This window comes from Panulirus ornatus, chromosome 3, assembly GCF_036320965.1.
Source record: "Panulirus ornatus isolate Po-2019 chromosome 3, ASM3632096v1, whole genome shotgun sequence".
NCBI classification, from domain to species: domain Eukaryota; kingdom Metazoa; phylum Arthropoda; class Malacostraca; order Decapoda; family Palinuridae; genus Panulirus; species Panulirus ornatus.
The window spans coordinates 4,506,708-4,518,052 of record NC_092226.1 but is presented as its reverse complement, the minus strand read 5'-3'; the positions used below and the strand labels follow the sequence as shown (position 1 = coordinate 4,518,052).

The following is an 11,345-nucleotide window of genomic DNA, read 5'->3' as shown; positions in this document are numbered from 1 at the left end:
TTTGCTTAGTCGCTGTCTCCCGCGTTTGCGAGGTAGCGCAAGGAAACAGACGAAAGAAACGGCCCAACCCACCCCCATACACATGTATATACATACGTCCACACACGCAAATGTACATACCTACACAGCTTTCCATGGTTTACCCCAGACGCTTCACATTCCCTGATTCAATCCACTGACAGCACGTCAACCCCGGTATACCACATCGATCCAATTCACTCTATTCCTTGCCCTCCTTACACCCTCCTGCATGTTCAGGCCCCGATCACACAAAATCTTTTTCACTCCATCGTTCCACCTCCAATTTGGTCTCCCACTTCTCCTCGTTCCCTCCACCTCCGACACATATATCCTCTTGGTCAATCTTTCCTCACTCATTCTCTCCATGTGACCAAACCATTTCAAAACACCCTCTTCTGCTCTCTCAACCACGCTCTTTTTATTTCCACACATCTCTCTTACCCTTACGTTACTTACTCGATCAAACCACCTCACACCACACATTGTCCTCAAACATCTCATTTCCAGCATATCCATCCTCCTGCGCACAACTCTATCCATAGCCCACGCCTCGCAACCATACAACATTGTTGGAACCACTATTCCTTCAAACATACCCATTTTTGCTTTCCGAGATAATGCTCTCGACTTCCACACATTCTTCAAGGCTCCCAGAATTTTCGCCCCCTCCCCCACCCTATGATCCACTTCCGCTTCCATGGTTCCATCCGCTGACAGATCCACTCCCAGATATCTAAAACAATTTACTTCCTCCAGTTTTTCTCCATTCAAACTTACCTCCCAATTGACTTGACCCTCAACCCTACTGTACCTAATAACCTTGCTCTTATTCACATTTACTCTTAACTTTCTTCTTTCACACACTTTACCAAACTCAGTCACCAGCTTCTGCAGTTTCTCACATGAATCAGCCACCAGCGCTGTATCATCAGCGAACAACAACTGACTCACTTCCCAAGCTCTCTCATCCCCAACAGACTTCATACTTGCCCCTCTTTCCAAAACTCTTGCATTTACCTCCCTAACAACCCCATCCATAAACAAATTAAACAACCATGGAGACATCACACACCCCTGCCGCAAACCTACATTCACTGAGAACCAATCACTTTCCTCTCTTCCTACACGTACACATGCCTTACATCCTCGATAAAAACTTTTCACTGCTTCTAACAACTTGCCTCCCACACCATATATTCTTAATACCTTCTACAGAGCATCTCTATCAACTCTATCATATGCCTTCTCCAGATCCATAAATGCTACATACAAATCCATTTGCTTTTCTAAGTATTTCTCACATACATTCTTCAAAGCAAACACCTGATCCACACATCCTCTACCACTTCTGAAACCACACTGCTCTTCCCCAATCTGATGCTCTGTACATGCCTTCACCCTCTCTATCAATACCCTCCCATATGATTTACCAGGAATACTCAACAAACTTATACCTCTGTAATTTGAGCACTCACTCTTATCCCCTTTGCCTTTGTGCAATGGCACTATGCACGCATTCCGCCAATCCTCAGGCACCTCACCATGAGTCATACATACATTAAATAACCTTACCAACCAGTCAATAATACAGTCACCCCCTTTTTTAATAAATTCCACTGCAATACCATCCAAACCTGCTGCCTTGCCGGCTTTCATCTTCCGCAAAGCTTTCACTACCTCTTCTCTGTTTACCAAATCATTTTCCCTAACCCTCTCACTTTGCACACCACCTTGACCAAAACACCCTATATCTGCCACTCTATCATCAAACACATTCAACAAACCTTTAAAATACTCACTTCATCTCCTATATATATATATATATATATATATATATATATATATATATATATATAGATAGATAGATAGATAGATAGATAGATAGGAAAGGATCACAATTTTGTGCGAGATCAAGATATTCCTTTGAGTCCAAGGGGAAAATGAAACACGACAAGTTCCCAAGTGCACTTTCGTGTAATAATCACATCATCAGGGAAGACACAAGAGAGAAATATAACAATCAGTTGATATAAATCGAAGAGACGAAGCTAGGACGCTATTTGGTAAACATGCGATTGTCCAAGACAATCGCATGTATAAATATGTACATCTGTATATATGTATATGTTTGCGTATGTATTTATATGTATACGTTGAAATGTATAGGTATGTATATGTGCGTGCGTGGGCGTTTATGTATATACACGTGTTGTGGATGGGTTGGGCCATTCATTCGTCTATTTCCTTGCGCTACCTCGCTAATGCGTGAGAGAGCGGCTAAGTATGATAGAATATATATATATATATATATATATATATATATATATATATATATATATATATATATATATATATATATATACCACAAAAGCTGTGTATTTATTCTTGATTTATATAGAGGAAGCAGATTCTCGTATGGGAATATTTCGATAATTCAACCATATAATTTCACTTATATGAAAATCTAATCCAGATGGTAAAATATGGCAGACTACATTAAGAATACTAAATCTCACTTAATATCTATATATTCCCTTGCGTCGACCCACTATGGAAATAGCTTAGTCCATATGACGGGTAGGCTTAAATATGGAACACCTGGAACCCTTTATGACGTCCTATAATCTATAATAGAAAATTATTCAATTATCCTGCAACCCTGGATGTGCGCGTACGGGAATAATTATAAAGTGACCTTGTGTGGGCAACACCGTACAGACAGCTGCTCTGGGACGGGTGGCCGCGCAGCCATACGAACAATCCCGGCGAATTTAACCCGTGGATTTAACGCAATTGGAACACCAACGCCTCAACTTTGGAAGATAATCGAAAAACTCAAAATGCAGAAAATAGTTTATCTGCGCGAGATGTGAAGTAAATCTAATTTATGCTGGTGGGAGGTAAGACGAAGACGACCTGTGTGTGTGTTTGTGTTTGTGTGTGGGAGGGTAGTGATGCTATGTTCATGAGAGAGACGGATTGAATGATTGCCAAGAAAAAAGAAAAAGTAACAGACAGAAATAAACTAGTAGAACGAGAGTAAAGTGGTCGATATATATCCTATTATCTCTTGTCGTATCTTTACCTTCAATACGCCTGATCCACACGATTGTACGCGTCCCAGCCTAACCTCATTTATGTGGGACCTTGTTCTTCGACTTGTTTATATTTACCTCATATTACGGTGGCTCTTGCTGTGAGACAACAAACACTTCAGCTCATCAGGTTTTACAGTAGTGAAGCAACGGTGTGGTGTGAGATCATTGTGAAGACTGTGGGGGGAAAAAAAAAGAATTGTTTCTTTGTAGCTCTGAATGTCGGTCTACGCGCGGCGTCGGTTCATTTCCTCTCGACTCTTCCGTAAAATCTCTAATTTCTCTCGCATTCTTCAGCGCCGATGAAGTGTGAGAGCTAATAATCTCAGGCATGATACACACACTGAGATTAATTTATTCACAGGGAAATTGTTCTTTAATTACCCGCCGAACTTAAGAGTGGAAAAGAATAGAATCTTGTTAGCCTAGCCTACGTCCGTACGTGCGCTTGGCCGCCTAGTGAAGCAGCGACCGAAAAAAAATAGCCAAGTTCCCGCCAAAGTTCCTCGACATCAGAGAACTAGTTGATTATCCTGCCGCTTTCTTATATGGCGCCTTAGATTAATTTTCCCTGGAACTCAAAGACCCAAATCTAATTACTTCATAACCTTAAAAGAAAATATTTGATCAATACTTCCGTATATATATAATTTTATTTTTTTTTTAACGTAACAGCGAATTTTTCAGGCGGAATAACAGTACTTCAACCCGACCAATCAGAAGGCGGCGTTTCCACGCTGACCGAGAGTGTAAACATCGCGTAAGATCTAATTATCCGGTGTGTGTTGGGAGGTAAGTCTCGCCTTTGTCAGTGCCTCACGACTTCAATCTCTCATGTAATTGGCTTTTATTTGTGTTCGCGCCTCTCGGGGTAGAGAGCAGGCCGGGCTTGTAAGGCTAAATAAAGACTAATTTCTGCCGAGATGGTCTCGCTAGGAGGAGAGGGGACTACAAATGATGAATTTCATTTCCAGTATTACGAAAGTAGGTGGCCCATTTTACTTGAATTTTGGACATTTTATTTTACACTCAAGCATTACACGTATCTTAACCTACCCCACCTGACCTAATAAACACCTGAACCAGCCTAAATTAACCATCAAACCTGATTTTACCGTAAATTTCGACACGTCGCCGAACATCCTATGCTAAAATAAAATCCAGCAATACAAGTGGGACATATCACAGATGGGCTTAATTAAGGATTTCCTGGATTTTTTCAGGCAATTGGGAGGCTTCTGACAGGGTTTATCCATTGTATAAATTTAGATGCATGTAAGAATATGGAAATAGTGATACTAATTAGTGATACTTCTGTTTACCTCAGCAGAAATTACGAAATATTTTTTATGAATACAATATTCCTTTTGATATTGTTTTGCAGGCTGATATATTATATATATATATATATATATATATATATATATATATATATATATATATATACCAAGAGAGATTGATTTCATAATTGTAAAAGGTGAGAGCAAATGACGTGAGGGGAGACGATGAGGAATGGGATGTATTTAGGGAAGTAGTGATGGCATGTGCAAGATGCAGGTGGGATGAGAAAGGTGGGTAAGGAGTTTTGGGATAAAAAAGCAAAGTTGTTAGTGAAAAAGAAAAGAGGTGTTTGGGCGGTACTTACCAGGAGGGAGTGCAAATGATTGGGAAATTTATAAGAGAAAGCGGTAGGAGGTCAAGAGGAAGGTGCAGGGGATGAAAAAAAGGGCAAATGCGAGTTGAGAAGAGAAAGTATCATTAAACTTTAGGGAGAATAAAAAGATGTTTTGGAAGGAGGTAAATAATGCACGAAAGACAAGAGACTACAGGGGGACATGGTGAAGGGGGTTAGTGATAACAGGTAGAGATGGAGTGAGATGGAATGAGTATTTTGAAGGATTGTTGAATGTGTTTGATGACAGAGTGGTGCATGTAAGGTGTTTTTGTCGGGGTGATGTGCGAAGTGAGAGATTTAGGGAGAGTGGTTTAGTGAGGAGAAGAGGTAGTGAAAGCCTTGCTGAATATGAAATCCGGCAAGGCGGCGGGAGGGGATTCTAATGCAGTTGAATTCATATATATATATATATATATATATATATATATATATATATATATATATATATATATATATATCACTTAGTTCGCAAATTGATATTAAGATTTGTATTTAATCTATGAAATTATCTCAAATTCAGTGGACCATAAACTAAAATTACCAATTTTGAATGAATGAAGAATGAAACACAGTGTAGATGAAACAAGGAAGTTGAGGGTGGTTTGTAAAGATAATTCAACCACGATGGACAAAGAGAAGAGTTTGTTGGGTGAGAGAGAAAACGGGAGGAGCATCTCTGTGTATGTGTAAAGATGTGAGGAAAACGAGCGTTGGAGTGTTGAGTATGGCTGCTGCTCGGGTTAGGCCAAGGGGGGTCTGTTATTACCAGGACAACAGATGCCATAAAGCCAACCTTTACAGTGGTTACAGCCCAGAGGATCACGAGAACCATTCCAGGCACGTAGCTGGACTCCAGCCTCTTGGGGTGTAACCAGTTTACCCACTGAAGAAATACAAGGAAAAAAAGAGAAAAGAAAACGGATTGTATCATATCCCCCAGTGCGAAGCCTTTTTTAAACTCGTATGGTGTCGTGACGTGGAGTATAACTTTTGTTTTTATCTAAAAAGGTTTTGAATGTTTTTCCAATCATGCATTGAGTGTTTTTGTATACCAAATGGTTTTATAAACAGCTGTCTGTTCATTTTTGGCATATATTGGCAGTTTCATTGAATTAATGAAAGTAATTTCTAACCAGAGCAATTACACATCAGGTATTTAACCTTACAGCGAGACGGTACGACCCTCGGCCACGATTGTACGACTCTGTCGCATGAGCAAGACGCAGCTTGTAAACACAGTGGTACGACCCTCGAGCTCTCACGGTAAGTGCTCAAAGAACACTATTTTCTTTGTATTACTTTGTACAGGAATGATTGAATTTGTTACACACACACACTCACACACACACACACACACTCACACACACACACACACACACACACATACACACTCACACACACACACACACACACACACACACACACACACACACACATATATATATATATATATATATATATATATATATATATATATATATATATATATATATACATATATATATATATTTTTAACGTATACTTATATCGTTTATTCTAGATTGTCGCACACCGGTCCAGTTAAGAATCATTATGCACAATGTACATTTATCGCTGAAACACATCGAAAACACAAATGTTTTCCAGCTGTAGTTTAGCGTCCGTGTAACTCGTGTCTCTATTTATTATCACCAACTATATTTCTCATGTCATTTTTTTCTCCCAACCTTTAAACCATTATTGAGAAATTTACCATAAATTTCCTAGGACGAGTGAGTGTTGTATTGCCAGATTATTTTCCATTGCAGTTTCAGGTTTGGGGCAAATGGGTTTATTTCTATGTATATTTTCATATATTTGTGTACACAGCTGCGCTCTCATAGTGGCTGTTATAGCCGCCACACAAAATGAAACTCTCTCCTTGCTATTCATGGCACTATATATATATATATATATATATATATATATATATATATATGTGTGTGTGTGTGATCTATGTAATAGTTCTGATGTTACCTGGGACCTTTCTAAAGGTTCATGCAACCTAAGGCTGCGCTACTTTCAGTAGAGGGGAAATGTAATCTCCTTTAGAGTGAGAAGTTCATATGGACGAGACTGTACTTACAATAATACAACCTCGCCAAACTGCTTTAGGTTGTGAGGGCGGTTGTATATCGCGCGTCGGGTCATTTGGATGTGCTTATGTTGTGTTTGTGTTGTGTTTATAATGGTTTGAGGATGGTGGTCTGCAAGCAGAGTTACCTGAAGTGTGAGGTTGTGACCAGTCTAGTGTTGCTACCGTCTTGCACTAAGTGTTGAGCCTTGTGTGATAAGGATGTACATCATGAAGTAGGTGTGTGTGTGTGTGTGTGTGTGTGTGTGTGTGTGTGTTGCACTATGCAGGTATGGTGAATGTTTTTGTGGTTGCTGAGGGAGCTGGCGATCGTTCTAAGTGGTTTATTTTGTGTGGTTGGAGAGTTTGTTGTATTTCTTTAGCATAGTTTTGGGCGGAACAGATAGATTATATACCAGCTTCTGCCATTCGTTTCCTTGTGCAAACCTGGCACCAGTCATTGTCCTAAGACTATCTAGTTTGTGTTTGTGTTGATGTTTGCTTTATGAAGCGAGGAGAGTGAATGTTAGGTATGTCTTCAGTGATGTCCAGTATGGTAGGAGTTTTTGATGACTGGGAGTGGTTGGTTATCATTCAGGTAAAAAAAAAAAGTGGGTACGGGTTAGATTCATGTTGGTCAGGACTTATGAGGCGACGCAGACAATCGTTTGGGTGAAACTGTGTCACCAACGTGATACAATGTTACGTGTTTGTTATTTCCTGGGTGGAATCAGTGTGCCGTGAGTTCATCTGCGTGTGAGAGGACATTTGAACTGTGTCGTGCGGGAGGTGACTGGAAGTCTTGTGGGAAGAGATTGAAACAGAGTTGGAGAAAGTACTGCTCCATGGGGGACTCCACTGTAGAGCTTGAGGGTTTTGAAAGTGACTGTGTGTGACTGTGGTTAGGCAGTCATCTGTGAGGCTAACCAGCCACTTGACGTCACTACTGCGGGGAGGGATGTCAAGTCTGGGGTGAGGGTGCGTGTCAAACGCTTTATGTGTTGCCACTAATACTGTGCGGGAGGTGAGGTGAGTCTTGAGGTTGGTTGAAGCCATCTAGGATAATGTATCGAGAGGTTTGTCTGCAGTGTGGTAGTAGAGTGACTGGTTCTGAAGCCTCGCTGTGCACGTGATATTCCAGTTAATCCTTTTGTGGTCCAGTTTTCCAAAGTCTGGATACTGAGACAAGAGTGATATTGGACGGTAAGAAAACGGGGAATTGGATGGTCTGGAGGACTACAGAGTGGGGATTATGTTGGTAACCTCCCAGATGTTTGGGATTGTGTCACATGTGAAGCAGTGGATGAAGATATCTATGCAATGCACCGAAACCACAGCTCCCTATCCACATCCAGGCTTCACAGACCTTTCCATTGCTTCACATGCCCTGGTTCAGTCCATTAACAGCAAGTCGAACACAGTATACCACATTGTTCTAGTTCACTCCATCTCGTGCACACCTTTTACCCCCCACCCAATGTTTAGGCAATGATCATTCAAAATCCTTTTCACTCCATCCTTCCGTCTCCAATTAGGTTTCCCCGTTTTTCTTGTTCCTTCCACCTCTGACACATATTTCCTCTTGGTCAATCTTTCCTCACTCATTCTCTCCATTTGTCCAAACCATTTCAAAACGCCCTCTTCTGCTCTCTCAACCTCACTCTTTCTTTTACCACACATCTCTCTTACTCTTTCATTACTTACTTTATCAAACCACCTCACAGCACATTTTGTTCTCAAACATTTCATTTCCAACACTTACACCCTCTTCCACATATCCTCATCTATAGCCCATACCTCGCATTCATACAACATTATTGAGAATACTACACTTACAAACATAACCATCGTCACCTACCCAGATACTGACCTCTCTTTCCACATATTTCTCAGTGCTACCAGAACCTTCGCCCCCCCCCCACACCCTATGACTCAATTCTGCTTCATGGTTCCATTTGCTGCCATATCCACTCTCAGGCATCCAAAGCACTTCACTTCCTCCAGATTTACTCTATTCAAACTCGCACCAAAACTAACCTGTCCCTCTACCTTGGTAAATCTAATACATATGTATTTCTCTCTCTCTCTCTCTCTCTCTCTCTCTCTCTCTCTCTCTCTCTCTCTCTCTCTCTCTCTCTCCATTTGGGTTTGGACTCAGATATCAAAGTGACATCTTTTTTTCTGCAGAGTTAACACCAGAAGGATATGAACGTATAGATTTACATTGTGCAGATAGATGTTGAACAGTTGAATGCAATCACTGTCATTGCTTTCCTCAAGATAGTTACATAAACCTTAAATATTCACCTTTGATGTGTACATAATACAAGTAAACAACCTCTACACAGATCCCCTGGGGGGGGGGGGGGGAGGTTGCTAGAGTTCGCCACCTGGTAGGGCGTTGACCTCGGCTCCTGCATAAAAGTAATGATATCGGCTGACTGTCCCTTTACTCGCTATCGAGAGAAAAATGTATATGTATATGTATACAGGTACACCAAAGGCAGGGGAGAGGAGGCGTGACTTATATAATTGTTCGGGTGAGCAGCGGCAACTGGTCTTGTTAGGCCGCTGGACTGGAAGGCTTTTAATGATGTGATGTTTTTGTTACTGAAGTAGTGCGGGGGTTAGCTGGTGCCTCGACCAGTACTCGTGCCTCGACCAGTACTACCAGTACCTCGACCGGTAGTCGTATCTCGACCACTGCTTATACCTCGACCAATACTGGTGTCTCGACCAGCATCAAACAGTACCTCGACCAGTAGTCGTATCTCGACCAGCCATTGTGCTCGACCAATGCTGGTGTCTCGACCGGCATAATGCCTCGAGTATCATTGTTGCCTCGAAAAGCTCTAGTGCCTCAGACAGCGCTGATGCCTCGACTGTCGTTGATTCCTCGACCAGCTGGTCGTACCACTGCAGTTAGGGAGTTCTCAAGGTACTGGTATCGAAGTATAGGAGCTGATTTAAGCACGGTCGTACGACCCTTGGGTATGATAATGGCCTGGTCTTTGATCTGACCCCTAATGGTCCGGGTGGAAGGTCGTTCCATCATACTCTCGGGTCGTATCGTTGTCTCCATAAGTGGTACCGTCGCGCTCAAGGGTCGTACCGTCGTGCTCTGTGGTCGTACCGTCGTGCTCTGTGGTCGTACCGTCGTGCTGGTGGGGTTTAGACTCCGGGTAACCATCAGGAAACGCCAACTACCACCACCAGGATAACAGACGTCGAAATCCTCCTCGGCTGTAACTGAGGGAGTGCCACAAGGCTGACTTCTTGGTCCCGTTTTCTTTGTAATGCAAACTTTGATCATTGAGAATAATGGCTCATACTGAAGGCTAATATGACGACTAGAGTGACGAAATTATCTAAACTATATCAGCCAGAAGGAGTCACTAACTTTACAATTGTTCTAAGTTTGTGGACGATAATGAAGGGAAGGATTAGATCAAAATCGAAAAGATGATATCATCTAAAACACACTCGATCAAACGTAGACTCGCTGTGTGAAGTTGCCATTGAGATTATGAACGTCAAAGATGAATTTATTTTGAAGTTGGGATAAAAAAAAAATGAATCAAGAGTCTTCAGGGAAATGCCGTGTAGATGTGTAGAGAAATAAGGTATTTGATGATCAATAAACTTGCTTTAAAACAAGAAATGCGTTTCGATGTATATTGAAAAGAAATTAATTAGAAAATGGGGTACACATGTGGTCTGGATGTTGGCTAGAGGACGAACACACACCTGACTGAGGCTAGGGTGAGGGGGAGGGAGTCATGTTAACACCTGAACGAAGGAAATCCACAGGGATCCTGTAACCAGTTACAGTGGACTGGTGGTACATGGAGGTGCTGTAACCAGATACAGTGGACTGGTAGTACATGGAGGTGCTGTAACCAGATACAGTGGACTGGTGGTACATGGAGGTGCTGTAACCAGATACAGTGGACTGGTGGTACATGGAGGTGCTGTAACCAGATACAGTGGACTGGTGGTACATGGAGGTGCTGTAACCAGATATAGTGGGCTTGATGTTACAGAGCGCTTCACTGTGATGTGAGGAAACATGTGTCCTACATCGTGGCGTGGCTTCCCTCAGACACGGGTGTCGGCTGGTGTAAACACACACTCTTTGATTGCGTTACAGACCAGTTCGCTATCGTTATCAGTTAACACGAACCCCCCCCCCCCCCACCTCTCTCTCTCTCTCTCTCTCTCTCTCTCTCTCTCTCTCTCTCTCTCTCTCTCTCACACACACACACACACACACACACACACACACACACACACACACACACACACACAAGCCGCCACCTACCAAGACACACAAAAAGAGGAACACACACACACACACACACACACACACACACACGGGGGGGGGGGGTGACCCCGGCCAACAAGTAGCAATACAGTAGTCCTGTAGCGAGGGGGAGAGGAGGGGGAAACCCCCCTGAACTCT

General features: G+C 42.1%; 1 long non-coding RNA gene across 1 annotated transcript in view; it reads left to right on the top strand.

Annotated features, from left to right (window-relative positions):
* Positions 1–11,345, top strand: part of LOC139759644 (uncharacterized) — a 204,354-nt gene that overhangs the window by 121,178 nt on the left and 71,831 nt on the right. The window contains exon 2 of the long non-coding RNA XR_011715123.1: positions 5,960–6,054. This is a non-coding gene — a long non-coding RNA (uncharacterized lncRNA). The remainder of the gene's footprint in view (positions 1–5,959; positions 6,055–11,345) is intronic.